This window comes from Polypterus senegalus, chromosome 1, assembly GCF_016835505.1.
Source record: "Polypterus senegalus isolate Bchr_013 chromosome 1, ASM1683550v1, whole genome shotgun sequence".
NCBI classification, from domain to species: Eukaryota; Metazoa; Chordata; class Cladistia; order Polypteriformes; family Polypteridae; genus Polypterus; species Polypterus senegalus.
In genome coordinates this window covers 28,011,524-28,027,395 of record NC_053154.1, presented here as the reverse complement: position 1 = coordinate 28,027,395, position 15,872 = coordinate 28,011,524, and the positions used below count along the sequence as shown (strand labels likewise).

The 15,872-nt window shown below is 38.4% G+C and overlaps 1 protein-coding gene across 1 annotated transcript in view; it reads right to left on the bottom strand.

Moving 5' to 3' along the window:
- The window catches only part of ndrg2 (NDRG family member 2), a 292,176-nt gene extending 277,652 nt beyond the window's left edge, over window positions 1–14,524 (bottom strand). The window contains exon 1 of the mRNA XM_039745196.1: window positions 14,375–14,524. The gene's annotated coding sequence lies outside the window, so the exon portion shown is untranslated. The remainder of the gene's footprint in view (window positions 1–14,374) is intronic.
- Between the last annotated feature and the right edge of the window lie 1,348 nt (window positions 14,525–15,872).

Here is a 15,872-nt window from a genome sequence, read left to right as displayed (position 1 = left end):
CACAGTAGACTGCACCTTTTAGAGGAAGTACAGAAAGTGTCGGCCATTGTAACTTACACTAGCCTGTATGTGGCAACCAATGCACATAAAGGAGAACACATGTGGAAACAAAGCACTATATCACTATAAAGCCATTTACACTCTTCACTACCTGTACAAAATGGCCAACTGAGCAGCAAGCACAGCTCATTTTAATGTCTGCAACTTACCATCAGCAAAACAAAGAAACTGGTTATCAAACAACTTTCGCCACACCACACAGCCTCTCCTTCTGGTAGATGTAGAGGGAGTGCACTCCCTCAAGTACTTATGGGTCCACATCAATGACAATTTGCAATGACTGGGGAACTATATAAAGAAGGGCACAGCAGGCTGTTTTTTCTTAGGAGACTGTGCGCCTTTAATGTGAATAGTGATATCATTAATAACTTCTACAATTCTGTGATGGCCAGTATGACTGTCTATACTGTAGTGTGATGGACAACTAACATCACTTCAAGAGAGGCCAATCAAATCAACTAATAAAAAGGGTTGCCTCAGTTATGTGACACACTCTCAGACCCCTGCAGAATGAAAAAAACTGAATGCCATTAGGAATAACCCTCTCTCTGACACAATAATATTGAGGATTATACAAACAGTAATACCCCTTTATAATACCTCACTGCGACTATTACTGCCAAGTTCGAGAATCTTCTGTTTTTTTTAGTCAATCAGGTGCATCTATCTATCTATCTATCTATCTATCTATCTATCTATCTATCTATCTATCTATCTATCTATCTATCTATCTATCTATCTATGCCAATAAAGGAACATGAGATGTAATTCTTAGTAAGAGGGCAGAAGAAGTTGTCATAACAAGTAATTCAGAAACTAACAATAAAAATGATGGTAAAGGTTATACATTCATAAATCAAAATTTTTGAGTAAGTGTAAGATGCTGATCTTTAATGCTGTCACAGTAATGATGTCATGGGTTACACGACACCCGGTCCTTCAGCCTGATCGTGACAGCATTATTGCATTTGCCTAATCCATAGGGTCAAGGTGGGCAGAGTCTTACAAACTAGGAACTGACTTTTGATGGAGTGTTAGTGGACTATCTATCATATAATATACTGCCTTTCATATCTTTCTATTTATTTTGGTAAGCTTGTATAAAAAGCCACACCCCATGAGGACAAATAAAGTTGTATCTATCTATCTATCTATCTATCTATCGCACCTTACCTGAGACACTGAGCTGCCTTACAATTACTTAGTTGTATTTTTATTAGCTGCGTAGGTTAAGGGCCTCACTTAGCGTCACACATAAAGTGAAAGGCAAGAACTACACCAGCAGCTGTGTGGTTTAAAAGAATACCATACATCCATCCATCATCCAACCTGCTAAATCCTAACTATAGGGTCACAGGGGTCTGCTGGAGCCAATCCCAGCCAACACAGGGCGCAAGGCAGGAAACAAACCCCGGGAAGGGCACCAACCCACCAGAGTTAAAGGCATACTCCTCCCAAAAATGTGATGGCTGAGAATATTTCTAATTTTTTTTATGTTTTTGTGGAGAAAGGACATAACAATGTTTCTAATGGAATGGGACTCAAAGGTGACCAACAGCAAACAATATCAAAAACATACATGACAAATTCTCACCTTACTCATATCTCATAATCCACACATTCAGTCATCCATTTGTATGCTCAACATGAAAAGCACATGCACTTTATGCTAAAATATTAAGTAAATACCTCCAGAAAATGAAAGAAGTCCAAAAACAGAACGTCCCTTCACACGGGGACACGCTTTTGAATTGAACACGTAATGTGAGACTTTTGTCATGGATGTTTCTGAGTTCAGTTGCTGTTGGCCGGCGTTGGTCACCTTTGGATCCTACTCTGTCAGAAACTTTATGTTCTTTCTCCACAAAAGCATGAGATTAAAACTAAATAATGTAAGGAACATATATGAAATATCATTTTGTTGTATTCCTTTAAATCTAGCACCTTAACTAATTGTCATGGTTGTGCTGAGTTGGATTGCCCTAATGGTCTTTTTGTTTTTGGACTGAGCAATACAGAATTAAGTTTTTCTAAAGGAAATTTCAAAAGAATAATCAGAGAAACAGGCCTGATTTATTTTTGGCACAAAATGCCTGAGACTGAAAGGGAATGGAATACTTTTTAGATTAGTACCAGGAAGTGAAAAGCAACTTTAAGCAAAAGACAAGTACATGGTCAGAGGACAGGCTAAAAGTTCAAATACCAGAGAAGACTGAAGAAAATTGAGTAACTAAAACAAAAACACTAATCCAAAACAAAGGTTTTAAACCAAGATAAGTGAAGTCACTATACTTGACTGTTGCAACTCAAAGTATGTATGTTTTAATCAAATCAAATACCAGGATACAGAAGCTGTGCACCACCATATGTTATAGGTAGGACACAATGACTTTCTGTGCAATGTGACTGGCACAGGACATGGCAACCCCAAACAATTTGGCAGCAGTAATGCAATATGGTAACAAAACAAACATCTAGGAACAGAATTAAAAATGGAGCCAAAGTGACAAAGCCATAATTTTAAAATGAAAAAAAAAAAAAATGAACACATTAATTATAATTCCAAAAAGGCAAAAAAAGAGACAAGTTTGGAAAAGCCATAACACTGATTCATGACAAGGCCGAGGTCAAACAAGGGAATGAGAGAACATTAAATGATAAAACTAAGACACAAACTGAAATTTCAAGCCAAATTAATTCTGTAGTCACGTCCAACCAAGTGTATCGATAGTATTCTCCTGAGTGCATCAGTATCTTTTTATAATAACATCATGATGATCAGCATTAGCCCACATGAGTAGCAACAGACATCATTAGCATCAAAAATGTGGTGGCCACCATGTAAAACAATGCATAAAATAGCTGTGCCTACTGAAAAACATGCAAAATTAATAACAAAAATTATTTTAAAAATTGGATATAATGACACAATACAATATTTAATTAGTTCCTGACAGTATGAATAGTGCTATATAACTAATAAATAGGCAAAAGAAACATTCAACCATTTCATTATAAGCACCTTTGAATATTAGGCACATCCCAAGGGTCAAGAGCAGTGGGCCAAAGGCAAACACTGAGCTGGCATCCTTGCATTAAATCCAGCAGCTTAGCCACTAAAGCCAGAGGAACAGAACTGATATGCTATAGTATTGCTATATTTTCATTCTCATCGATACACAAAAATCAAGAGATTTTTTTTTCTCCCTTTTCTTACTTGTGTTTTGGATCTTCTATGGCAATTTAAAAACAATGTATTTCACTGGCATCTGTATAACTAAACGCATTGCTACCAATTTCCTATAGATGGCGCACCACTAACATTAACATGGCTACAGATGTTTTGATACAAAATGCTTGGTCCACTTTTGAGTTGAACATTTGGATTTGTTTTTACATTGTTGCAGGGAAGAAAGAGCTTGATATAAAAGCTGTGGTCATGGGAAAATCAAGTCGTTTTTCGCAACACTACAAACCGACCTCTATCTTGTAAGAGTCGAAGCAACCCCATGCAGGGTGCCAGTACATCACAGTGTCCATCATGCCCACAAACCATTTACAGTTGCCAGTTCACCTAACCGCTGTGTCTTTGGAATGTGTAAGGAAAATCAGAGCACCTAAACCAAAATAAAAAATAAAAGAAATCACACAGACACTGGGGGAACATGCAAATTTCATTCAGACAGTGAACTGGTCAGAATTTGAACCCAGAACGCTGGAGCTGTGAGTCACCTGCCCTGACTGCTGTGCCACCAATAATGAAATATGCTATGGTAAATAAAAGAATTGAAGCAGTCACACTGTGAGGTTTTCCACTTTGGGATAAAGTTACCCTTTACTTTGGCTAAATACTGTTGCCTGGAATTGCTCCTTCATTGCACATTTTTCCACTTCTTGCTGGTTCTTTTTCAGTTTTAAACTTTAAATTAAACTGTGTCTTCAACAGTGCTTTGCAATGTGAAAAATACTAGTCATTTAAAAATACACTGTTTCTCTAACTTGACAGTAATCTGATTTTTTTTTTTAAATTCAGAGTGCCCACCTACTTCCCACCACCTTCTATAGAATTAACTTGAAATTTACATCAATTTCATAAAATGTACATATATTTAAATGTTTACCATACATGTAACTTGCCCGCTGAAAATGACATAATATTCACAGAACTGCTTAAACCATTTCAGGGGCATGGAGGGCTGCAGTATATCATAGCAACACCAGGTATAGGGGGACAGCATCCAACCCTAATTCCTCATCACAGCGTCCGCTCATACACTGAAAGGGGCGTCTTACCAGCATCAAAGGCCCGGGGGCAAAGTGGTGCGCTGGAGTCCCTGTTTTGAGGCCAAAACAGAAACATACAAAGGCATCAGAAACTTCATGGACCCCTATACTCACGTGGCCCCCGGCCAATGCCCATTGTGCACATACGTTAAGATAGCCCTGCAATGCACACACCCACATCTATTGTCACGTTAGGCCAATTTGTGGGCAAGAGAAACCAATGGATGCATTAGTGGCTTGCCTTGTAAAATATAATGAGTAGCCTAACCTCTGATTACATTAACTTATTAGCTTTCATACATTTTCCCAACACCGGATTCTAGGAAAGTCTATTCTACCAACATCTGGAAAGAAGTGTTGATCCAACCAAGGTGGGGTGGATGTACTCCAGCCCTGTGTCACCCTGAATTGGTGTAAGCAGAACACAGCAACACGTGCCACTAGACTCAGCCAGTTACCAGTCCATGTAATCTCCGCATCTTTAGGGTTTACTGTAGAAAACAAAAACAGAACATGTAAAAAAAACCCCACACAATCACAGGGAGAATGTGCAGACTCCATACATGAACTCAAGACCCTGGATTAGCTGCAGCAGCACTGCCCACTATCTCACACTATTAAAATCCAAGCCATTCCCAATGAAAAATGACAGGACACGGCAGCCAGCTTATCACAGGAAAACAACTACAAATAAAAATTCAACATTGGCTAAAAAGTAAAATGGACAGGAGCTGGGCAGCTACTTGAAACCAACTCTTTGGCATTTGTGCATTGAACATGGCTTTTCCGTTTTCAGTGCTTCTGGGCATCCTGATTTCACAAGATAAAGCGCAGATGGCACATCAGTCAACATCGCTACCTGTCTATATCTGGGTGGAGTGTACATGTGCTACCTGTGTCCATGTGGGGTTTTTTCCTCATATTCCAAAGACGAACTTGTATTGGTTGGTAGCGTTCTGTGATGGGCACTTTCCATATATGATTGCAGTACTATCATTATTAGTGCATTTACATAAAATGCAAACACACCTATCGTTGTCTATCTGTTCATATGACACAACTTGACTTGCCATAAACAGATCTCATTGAAATTTGGTAAAGTTTTTCTTCAAGGAAGTTCGTCAGGAAATTTTTGTTCTCAAATAACAATTTCCAAAATACTATAGATTCCCTTTTCAAAATTGGCTATCTGAGAATAATAGAACATTCTGTATGACCTATGATTACCGGTTAATTTACACTCTCAAAACTTCCTTTGGAAGACATTATTTCAGCTTGTTTGTTTTGCATATTTTCCTCTTTTACATGTCCGATTGATGTTCCTGTTCAGGAAGACAAATCCACAATACAAGTTACTGAAACACAGTAAAGTTATACAGTAGATATTATGCCTCAATCAGTTACTTCTTTAAAAAAAATTATGTTTAAGAAATATGAAATAAAATTAGTCACATACACTCTACAATGAACAAATAACAATAGTACGCCAGTCTAGTGTTCCCCTACCATTATAGTTAGTGTAGGCCGCTAACTAATCTCAGTCACCCACACAATAATCTGCTTTGTGCCAACTTTGGCAGGACATGGTAACGGCACCGTAGAATTCAATTTTGAAAGAATTTGAATTAATTTATCAAACTGCCATGAATTTTCGAAGGAGGCATACTGGGAATGTGTTGTCTATAGTGTTTGTTTCTTGGTTTACTCTCACATGCTGTTCCTGTTTACATTCTTGTGTTCTTTACGATGCTACCACAATTATCACCCTTATCCTACACTATATGTTATAACAGGGAAAGGATGAGAAACGTGCCATAAGATAATTCAAAGTCTAAGGCCAGGGAATCAAAATAAATCTGTTACCAAAGCCTAACTGCTCACCAAAACCAATGTTTAATTAAGTTTCAATGCCAGAATTCATTATAATCACACACACAAAAAGTTCTAGGTTATCTACAGTCATGGAAGGGAAGAGAACCCATGGAAGCATTTAAAACGTCACATAGATGACATCAGACACCACAACTTCCAAGACCGCATCCCCTAACAACAAAGAGTTGTGTCTAGGTAACAAGATCCCAGAATGGTGGCAACCACCTCAAAAACATAAATTGTACCATATTAACAGTAAAAACAAAAATAATCACAGAAAATTATTTTCTAACAGCACCAATTAATCCAGAAATGATGAAACCATTATCTATGAGGTTCCAGTGGTTAGTAAAATATTAATGGATATACAGTGAATCCTCGTTTATCACGGTTAATCCATTCCAGACTCTACCGTGATAATTGAATTTTCGCGAAGTAGGAATCTTTATTTATAAATCGAATATTTTTGCAGTTAGAGTATAGAAAACCTGTTTATGACCTTCTAAATATGTTTTTTAACATTATTAGAGCCCTCTAGACATGAAATAACACCCTTTAGTCACCATTACACTCGTATTACCCTATATATATTAGACAAAATAAGAGAAATTAAGACATATTAGACATTACAAATATCATATTACTAGGCTCACCCGCCTTTTAAGGCGACCGACTTTTATCCTAAATTTGTGTGTGCTCCATGTGTACATCAGGCATGTAAGTGTAGGGAATGAGAACATTAAAGTGCCCATTCATAACATCTCCCGAAAACCTAAGTTTTTTTATCTTCTCGAGTGTCTGTCCAAAGTCGTACAATGTCAGCCCGAAACTGTACCGAGTTTCATGCAATAAATAAGCTATAGATGAGAATAAGCAAGCACCATCTCTCCTGATATTTACTACGCAGTGAGGCATTTGTACTCCATCAACATTAATTATTTTCAGAGAAATAATTCTTCACTTAATGTTGGTACCACTTCTCTCTTACCCTAACACTATGCCTTGCTCCCAGCCAACCAATGCCACCACATAAAAAAAATTTCTAGGAGAAAAACCTGCAATCAATACAATTTTTCTCTTACTTGAGTTAGAATCAGCTGTCTATGAAAGCTGCTTTTGCAACCAAACGCCTATTTGGACAGGATATTTTTGAAACCTCTTTAAAAATCATTTATTTTATTTATTCTACTACTACATATAATAACATTCTACTTTAAATTGAAGTTATTGTTGCAAAAAGTATGCAATGAACAAAGATTTGATATCTCTGCCTTTGATGAAAGAAATAAGCATAAACATGTTACAAAACATTTAACTACAGTAAGATCCGGAATACATCAGAATGTTATATCAGGCATATATTTTCTAACTTGTTATACAGGGTGGTCCACAAAAAAGTGGCCATGAACAAAAAGTGTGCAAAGAGTGTACATGAACATGCTGAAATTGGCACAGAGATGTGTTGACGCATAAGGAGATCACTTTCAGCATCTTCTGCAAGTGTGAGTGCCAAATTTGATCATTTTTCTCTTTACCACGTAATGCAGTCATCTCGGTGGAGGCTGGCCACTTTTTCAAGGGCCACCCTGTATTATTAGTTGATGTCTTTAGGCAAGATGACCACAAGTCATTACAGTGGTTTGCTGCCCTGTGCATCTACCCTGGAAAAGAAGGTTAAGAAAAAGGACGGATGGAGCTCAGGTGACTTGTTCAGGGGTCACAGAAAGATGCAATCTTGTGGTTCAGCCACTAGAACTCACAACCTTCCTAATAGTCAACTCACCACGAGCATAAAGAATTGGATTAGGCAGGTTTAGAGGACAGCCTGATTGAGTAAAGGCTTTCAGTTAATTATTATTTTTATTAAATTACAGAAAAGGGCAAACAGCTGTCCTGAATTATGCGAGAACAGATTCAAAAATGGGGGGGAGGGGGAAAGTCACATTCAAGACACAAACTTAATTGTATTTCAGTTACGTGAGGAAAATATCACACTCATTATTAGCACAGCTGAACGGATAACACAGAAAACACCTGAATTCAGATCTCAGCTGGATACAACAGCAGACGTCTTCCACTTGCAGTAATAGCTGAGCCTAAATGTCTGTTGGCCTGTTAACAATTGGATTAAAAGCTCGCACCTTCAATCATGCAAGCAAGCCTAGGTGTACAGAAAAAAATGGGTAAGAAATAATTAGAACAAAATGGTGTGAAAGTGAAGATAGTAAAGAAAGAGACAACAGGCCATTAGGCCTGCAGCCTGCAAGGAGAGTAGTTGCTAAGGACATAAGCCACAAGCACATAGATTTATAAAGGCTGTAATAACATGGCCTCATTTATGTTTAGTAATTTTCCAGCACACTAAAATCTGGACCATACACTTCCAAGGTGCTCATGTTGTTAGTGGCTCATTTCTTTGGTGTGAATGTTTATTCCTACTACTATGGTGTTCATTAGAACATTAGACCAATCCAGACAAGAACAGGCCATTAGACCAACAAGACTCATCAGTCCTAACCACTTAATTTTTCTAAAACAACATCAATTAGAGTTTTGAAAGTCCTTTAAATTCCTAACACACTACTTCATTTATAACATTAGGCAATGTAGTTGGTTAAAATGCTGTGTGATAAACTTGTTGTTATTGGCACTTTACAAAATAAACACTAGTAAAATAACATCAGGTGGTACAGTGCTTAGTACTGCTGCCCAGCAGATCCACCACGCTAGGTTCGAAATCAGCGCCTAACCAATGTCCACGTGGAGTTTAAAAGCTAAGTCTGTGTTGGTTTTGCCCCTCATCCGTAAAGACAGGCTTGTTAGGTTAATTGGCCGTCTGCAATGTGCTGGCACCCTGACTCCTGCTGGTTCCTGCCTTTTGTCCATTTCTGCCCCAAGCATCCCTCGACTGGATTATATTCTGTTAGGATCAATATGAAGAAGCCCTAAGGTCATCAGAGTGGTGCTGTGGGTAGTGCTACAGTCTTAAGGAATGTTTATACTCCAAAACTGAACAGACACAGACAGCTGTGAATGCTTTCATGGACATACGGTGCACAATCTGCTCTGGTTATAGTACAGTCACGTATGTGTAGCACAGCACACACTTTCTCCTCAAATGCATCCACATTTTCTTGACTAGCACATGCAAAGTCGATGTACACAGGTACGCACAGGACCGCAAAAATCTGGAAAAGCACTGTCACAGACAAACATGTCCATGTGACATGATTGCAGATGAAATTCATGTCACTTGTACCTTTGCAGAGCCTGACATTTATGGAGACACACAAAGCATAAATGGACCTTTATGGATCCAGTGTTCTCCAGTCAAATCTTTAACTGTCCATGTGCTGTTTGCATGTTCTCCCCATGCATGTTAGATGACTGGGCCCTATGATGGACTGGTACCCCAGCTGGGACTAATGCCAGTAGAAGCTCAGCACCCCCTCAACTCGATTGTTATATTGGGATTAATATAAGAATGCCCCAAGACTGACATCAGTGGAGTGGATACCACTGCCACCTCATTGATCCTGTCTCTTGGGTTCAAATCTCATGCCAAGATGCCATCCATGTGAGGTTTTCATATTCTAACCATAGCTGGTTCTCCTATATCCGTAAAAACATACTTTGGTCTGTTAACTGGTGACTAGATAACAATAATAGTAATTCTTTATATATACATATAAATATGTAATTGAACTACCATCCTTTTCCAGAGCTCTTTCTGGTCTTACACCCACCCACTGCCAGGACAGCTGAACCCAACCACCAGCCCCAACAAAGTGATCCTAAATTAGACTACACACTAGGTAATGAACTGGTGAGTACAAAATGCACTCCATATTAAATAAATATGTTCATCAATGACAATAACACAAATAGTATGTGTCTGCCCTTCACTGCTCATCGGTTTTTGATTCCTCTGGTCAGAAAACATCTTGATCAGTGCTAATTTTACCTAAAACCCAACCCAAACAAGGTCTGGTGAAGGCCTGATGGATAAACGAGAGTTGAGAAATGAAAACAATTAGATGACCTTTCACTTTAGGCAAGATTAAAGGTCAGGCCAGTGGACGACTCCATGGATCAGGTTGCCCAGAGGACAACTTGGTGTCACTTCTGTTTACAGATGACTGTCTATTAAAGAGATATGCACAGGGCTTAAAAAAAAAGAGAGCATGCCAATTAGCGAAAGTGCCTGGGCGCTTTAGTGAAGGGGTGGAGCAGTAACATGCGGGCCATTCCAGTATCACATTTCCACAGGTAATTCTAATTTAAAAAGAAAGACAAATACACTATAGTGGCAAATCAGATAAACAGCACTTCACCCTAATGTTCACTCAGGAAGAAGTCGTACTCCAACTCTGAAATTAATCACATTAATGTCACATCAAGCTAGCTTCTGAGTACTGCCTTTTATTCATGAGCCGTTAGATGGTGTTTCATAACATTTAATTATCTTATCAGCAAAAAAAAATGTTATGTAAAACCATAACAGTTTCCCACATTGACCTACTGTAAGGCATTTTGTTAGGTTGGCTTGAAATGTTTCTGGTGTTAGCATGTATTAGTGTGTCCCAAAAAAGAACAACATGTCATCTAGGCTCCAACCATGCCCATTGCCTAATGCTATCAATTCCCCAACCCCAAACCTAACCAAACAAATAACCTTTAGGCTATGTGGCACTTTAGTTAGCATTGCTGTCTCATGGATCCAGCTCTCTGTGTTCACTGTTTGTGTTGAACCTGTGTGCCTTTTCCATTTCTGCATGGGTTTTACTTCAGTGTTCCTCCCAAAACCCAGAGGTCCATGTTAGCTTAACTATCAAGTCTGAGGTGGTCCATGTAGGGGGTATATGAGCAGGCTCTGTAAATGACTGGGAACACATCCAGTGTTGGTTAATGCCTTGCACCCAAAGTTGTTGGAATAGTCTCTGTCTCCATGTGACCCTGACAGTGTATTTGTGAATGTTATGTTTGCTGTATAGAGCCATTTTATATTGATCCTGAGGTGATTTACAATAATGATAGTAGTAGTAATGTCACATGTAAAGAGTACAGTGAAATTCTTACTTGCATATCCAACTATGCAACACGTCTAAACTCTGTGGCACTATGATCAATATTAATGCAATAAAATGCATAACTTTAACTTAATAAGAAACACAAATCTCCTTACCTGATGTACTCCTTACTCTGGTTTCCATATCAGTTGTTCAGTGACTGCTGTACCAGTAAGTTCATAAACTTTACTTTTTCATTTATACAGCAGACATTTTACGTTCATCACCCAAGGCCACAGAGTTAGTCAGGGACTGGGACTGAGCCAGCAACTTTGTGGTTTGTACGCTAATTCTCTTGAAATGGTTTATTGCAAAAACACTATGCTGGATAGATAGATAGATAGATAGATAGATAGATAGATAGATAGATAGATAGATAGATAGATAGATAGATAGATATGGTTCCTTTCATATCTATCTGTTATGTAATGTAGTGCCTTTCACATGTGACATACTGATAGAGACTAAATGCATTACATAATCGACACAGAGATAAGAAAGTCACCATACATGTATAACACTAAGCAGATAGACAAAAAAGGCACTACCTACCTCACAGGCACATAGTAAAGGCACCATGTAAATCTTTTGTTATATACTGTAAATTGTTATTTTTTTCCAGAAATAAGATGGGTGGCTCCTGACAAGGTAAAATGATAACACATAAAAGGAGCGGAATTATCTAAGTATCAATAAATCAACAAAATCTATTGAAGAAATTGGTCAGTACAAACATCTGCACCTACTGTGGTATTTCAGAATCAAGAGTACCTGACCTGGATTAGCCGAGCTTCACAAAGTGGTTGGGAACTTAGCAACAAAGTCCAGCACACTTACAATTAGTCCACTCTGTCTTATTTAACAGATATAAAAGACTATACAGTATAACGGATGAAAACAAAAATATGCAAGCAACCTTTACTTCAGTGCCTGTGTAACTTTATATAGTGTGCACTATCTAAAGGTTTATCACCACTGTAGTACTTTAATATAATTCTTTATATAAATATGCAGGTATATTGACTTTCACACTTTCAAAAATGACAAGAAACTTAACTTTAGTATCTGATAGCCTTGCCACTAGGTCACACTGTCTTGATATGAAAGAATGCATGCAAAAGATTAAAAACACAGACATGCAAAGCCTTTATTCTGTGTACAGCACCATTCTTTCACAAGTTCAGCACTAATGTATTTGTCTCAAGACATACAACTGGAACATATGTAAAGTGACACCCCCTTCTCATGGTCACACAATAAGTCAGATGTGTAAACTGGCAAAATGAATAAATTGAGAAATTATGACAACTATTTAGCATAACATTTTAGACACACTTCAGTTAACATAAAATATCCCATTCAATAATATATGCAATTGATAGTTTTAAATTGAGTGTGTGTGTGTTTTCTCCGGACATGGGTTGGAAACCTCCAATTTCTGCCTAGAGTTAGTATATTCTTCCAGGTATGCTGCCCGATAACCCAGGTGGATTTGGTTAAGTAAGATGGCATTTCTAAACTTTTGCAGTGTCAAAGTTAGGTGAGGGACTGGCTTCCCATCCAGGTCTTGCAACCCTTTCTGCTATGACGGGCTAATAACGCTCCCATTGACCTGTAAACCAGAAAACTATGTGCAGATGATGAGCGAATAGTAACAACCCGTCAATCCATTTTAGAACCTGTTTAATCCAGTTGACAGGAGGGGGTGGTGACTATCGGAACCAACTCTGGGCGGACTTCTCACAGTTGGCTAAATTAAATTTACCACTTAACGTTACATACGCATTTGCAATGTGGAGGAAAGTCTTCAGAAACGATTAACCTCCACACAAACAACGACTTGCGCGTGTATTCGAGTATTCGTTATTAATTTATTTGTCCTTTAAGTATCAGCACACACGCGGCACATGCTCATACAGTCGCACACATCTTCAGGCGATGTGTCGGTTTTCATTTACTCTTATTTTACGAATTCTTCCTTTGTGGCGTCCGATATTTGACAGCCTTAAGGGAATTTCACACATGATATTCGCAATCGCGTTTGGCCACTTGGACTAGCACTGCTGAAATGTGAAGGGATTATGCAGTTTGATTTAACGCACTGCTGCAGCTTCATTCCCAAAAACAAAAACAAATGCACTTCGATTCATTACAAACGCGACGTGTCTTTAGCGATCCTTGACTGAATACGCCCTCTCTTTTATGCAATGCCGGGGTCGGCGTGTGGCCCCCTTTTTCTCCCGGGCACGCCCGTAGATTTGACATTGAATCACCCTTAGTCTGCTACTTCTCCAATAACCTGTAATCGTCTGCCAACTTGACATTTCTCTATCCGCCCAATAACTCCACTAAATCACCCCATTGCAAAATGTACAGCCTTTCTTTAAGAAGGTCTGCTATTTGTTTATTATTGTTGTTATTATATTTTTAAAAAGGCAACATGACAGGTAACTAAGCGCCGCTGGATGAAGCGGAGCTTCGCCCCGAATAGCACAAAGAAAGAGCTCTCGACCAAGTAATGGTGCGCGCGTGCTACACATTAGGATCCCGACAACGAGCGCGGAATTAATGATTTCCAATAAAAAGCACGTTTCGCCAAGTCGTATTGGAGTGGAAGCATCGCTGGAACATCTGCTTCCAAAAGCTTGCATAGCCGCGCGGAAATGCAACGCAGCGTGTGCACCCAAGAATGCGTGTCCACAAACGGAACCCGAATTGGATTGTGTGGGGATGCATGATGAAGTCCCCATAGAAAAAGGCTGTGACAGATAGATAGATAGATAGATAGATAGATAGATAGATAGATAGATAGATAGATAGATAGATAGATTACAACATAAATAAAAAAATATAAGGATCGGTCTTGAACCGCTCGATTTCTACACTGACACAGTTAGTACAAAGAATACCGCGTGTGTCGATCAAAGATTCTGATAGTTTTTAAATGCAAAACACCTGAAAAGCACACAGAAGGCAATACAAACACTATATAATTCTGAAAAGGGGAGAAGCCGAGTGAGAAACTCCATGACTGTCATATTGCAGTCGTGATTGAAAAAAAGCGCTCAAGATTTCAACGTCTCTCCTACCTTTTTGTCGAAATAAAAAAGCCGTCTTTTCTGCAGACTCAGCGCTGTGTCGTTTTTCTTCTGGCTCTTTCCAATCTATTTTTTTCCCCAAGTCCCCAAGTCTCCTTAAAAATTCTCTTCGTCTTTCCTTCCTAACACAAATAATAAAGCCAAGTCAAAATGTGGACCTTTCAATCAAAAGGGGCGATACCATCTTGGAAAGAACAGGGGAGAATATGTAAAAGGACAATTTTTTGTTTCGGTTCCTTGTAATATAAAACATTCTGGAAACGATTTTAACTTTGAGTCATCATTTTAAAATAAGTATATTTTGATGAATCCTTTTTTTGGGGTGAAATATATAGTTTTCTTTTCATGATTAATTCTGTCTTCTGTTAATGCCCCATTTTATGATATGGTAGCTTCCCCTACTAGAGATAGCTGGTAAATAAACGCCTAGCATTCCGAGGCTCTCCTGTTACTGTTCGCTACACGTAGAAGGCAGCTGCAAGCGAATGTGCTATAATCGGACAATTTGTAGCTTATTAATTTCGAATTTAAACGTATATATCATCGCAAAGCAGCAGGGTACGGTTATTGTTCAGGCGGAATACGGCGGATTCTTGAGTGCGTTTCATTTGAGCTCAGCCTCATGCTTTTGCAGTTACTTTTGCAGACGTGTACAGTGTTTGAAATGCATTGTTATCAAGCCAGGGAGCCCGTGGTGTCTACGACTGTGATTTTATCCTGAATGCACAAGAAAGTGTTTCGCGTGGGATTTGTTGCACTGGGAAGCAAAACAATCAAATTCAGGGAATTTTAGAAAATTGAATACGCAACACTACACACACAACGTTACATGGTCAGACATATTCACATCCTGGAGAGGAAAACCAAGCCAGTAAAGATAAACGGCATACATCATAACTCATGTACAATAGCTGAAGAAAAAAAAAACAACTTTAAATGCTCTTCTTTAAAATAAGAACAAGTTCAAGATTGCCCAATCATGCTCAGATATGATTAATTTCACCTGAATACTCAGTTCCTATCATTGTCCTGTGAGTTCATGTCCTCTTCTTTTTCGTGTGAGTTCTTTTCAGATACTGTACTCTGGTTTCACACCAAGTGCACATACTAAGCTTGTTGGCGTCTTTAAAATGGTTGGGTATAAGTAACCTTTAAAAAATATCTGTATGAGACAATTGGGACAATTGAGCCATTAGTTAAAGGAATGTTCTCCTTTTTTAAATTTATTATGTATGTTCTCATGTATGTAAATAAGTATTAATCATTATATACTGTACGACAGATGATAAAGGAAATACATTTGAGACAGTAAACATGAATAAACATGAATGGTGTATAAGTTAATAATACAGCAGAAACTAGATTAGTACAGTTGTAAAAGAAGGTTTAAATAATAGAAAACAGTTAAAGGTAAAGCAGGTTTAAATTCAGCAGAAGGTTTAGTTTTTAAGGGCATGTCTTGCCCAGACTACTTTCCCAATCAGGGATG